The 1,879-nt window shown below is 67.8% G+C and overlaps 1 protein-coding gene across 6 annotated transcripts in view; it reads right to left on the reverse strand.

Annotated features, from left to right (window-relative positions):
• Positions 1-1,879, reverse strand: part of LOC113202709 (vanin-like protein 1) — a 30,512-nt gene that overhangs the window by 28,096 nt on the left and 537 nt on the right. The window lies entirely within an intron of this gene.

The following is a 1,879-nucleotide window of genomic DNA, read 5'->3' on the forward strand; positions in this document are numbered from 1 at the left end:
GGTTGGGGGAAGGAGGAGAGGGGGGGGGGAAGGGGCAAGCAGTCCGTAGGGGCTTTATATCGAGAGCATAAAAGGCTCGTCGGCGCCCGGGGGCTGCTGCCCGGCCGTACGCAGTAGTGCAGCAGACTGGTGCGGTGCAGCGTGGTGCGATCCGACTCATCAGAGTGATGCGGTCACTGTGACGTCATTTCCATGACAACAACTGGTTTAGGTGTCCACAGTGTGTTACGCAAGTGAAAACCCCCCTCGCTGCAGCCTCCCCGGAGCAGCAAGTTGCCATGTACACCGTCCCTGCTCCTCTTCTCTCTCCTCCTGAAAGCTACCCACGTTGCGCTTTTGTGTGTCCCATCGTTGGCGACCTGCCGATGACGTTCCCGCGTCGGGGAGAGAGGGAGGGAGGGCGACGGGGAAGAAGGGGAGGCCGTCGACCATGTAACGAATTGTCCTCCTCGGCGGACACCATAGAGGCGGCGGTCGCCACCGAGGGTCGCGTATTCGTCCTTTGACGTGCGTCTCATGGCCTTGCCCCCCTCCTCCTCCCCGCTGACTCTCGTGGCCCCCTACCCGCGCCTGGCCCTTGGCCCCCGCCGTGTGTCGGCTCATGACCATTTGGGGGGGGGGGGGACCCCGGGGGAATGTGCGCAACCTCTTTGGCGCCGATTGTCTTACAGTGCGGCGATACGCGCGCGTTGGGGGAATGGGCGCGGAATAGCCTCGCTGAGTAGGAACATGAGCGGCATGGGGCTCGCGCTGAGAGTTGGAGAGGAGGGGGGGGGGGTCCCCGGCGGTATTGGCGGGATATTGTGATGGCCCGCCACGCCACGGTCGCACAATGTTGCGTCGATACGGAGTGGCAGCGCCGGACAGACAGACAGACAGACGGCAGACGGATAGATGGCCGGGTTGGGCCTGTGATTGGAAGCGGGCGGCATGGCACGCAGGTCAAGCCCACCGGGCGCACCGCGGTCTCGGGCCTTCATTCCACCCACCCTCTGGCCCGCTTGCACCGCGCAGTCGTGCCTCTACGTTTACACACCGCCCGCTGGCTGGCGGGTCGGTTTTTGTGATGGCTTTTTTTAAACCCCGGCGTTGGTTGGTGTGTGTGTGTGCGTGAGGCTGGACCGGTGCGTGCGACCGGCTGCTGGGGCGCTCTATGGGGCGTGTCGACGGCCCGGGGCCCCGCGGCGGCGCGCGGCACCTCCCGCGTGTAAACACTGAAGGGGGCGCCGGTAAGACGAGCCCCGCGCACATGTGTCTGGAGCAGGACGAGGCGCCCGCAGGGTGCGTCGCCCTGGCCGGCGGCGGCGCCCAGCGGCCCGCGGTTGTGGCCGCGCCGGTGTGCGAGGGGCGGAGGAAAGGGAGGGGCCGGGGGCGGCTAAATTGAGTGCGAGCGCGCCGTGCGTGCCGCGGCGGCCCGCCGTGCCCCCCTCACCCCCCTCGTGCCCCTTCCCATCACCATTCCGCCTTTCAGCCCGTGCAGCCGCGCGCGCACACCGCGGCCCGGGGCTGGGCGGGGCGAGCGCGTAGCTTGACAGACCCATCATGCATCTTGGTAGTCGGCCAGGTCCCGTCTCCTTCCCGACGCTGCCGCCCCCGAGCCCTTTCCGAGTACGTTATGTAGGTCGGACGTTTCGGCTCCAGCAACGCCAGGGGGTTGATGGAGCTGGCCGTGTGCGCGGGCCGCCGTGTAGCTCGTGTCGTGGGCCGCCGTGGGTGACGCGGGCCGCCGTGTAGCTCGTCGTGTCGCTGGCCGCCGTGTAGCTCGTCGTGTGGCTGGCCGCCGTGTAGCTCGTCGTGTGGCTGGCCGCCGTGTAGCTCGTCGTGTCGCTGGCCGCCGTGTAGCTCGTCGTGTGGCTGGCCGCCGTGTAGCTCGTCGTGT

This window comes from Frankliniella occidentalis, unplaced genomic scaffold, assembly GCF_000697945.3.
Source record: "Frankliniella occidentalis isolate FOCC.00 unplaced genomic scaffold, Focc_3.1 Scaffold9, whole genome shotgun sequence".
Lineage (NCBI taxonomy): Eukaryota > Metazoa > Arthropoda > Insecta > Thysanoptera > Thripidae > Frankliniella > Frankliniella occidentalis.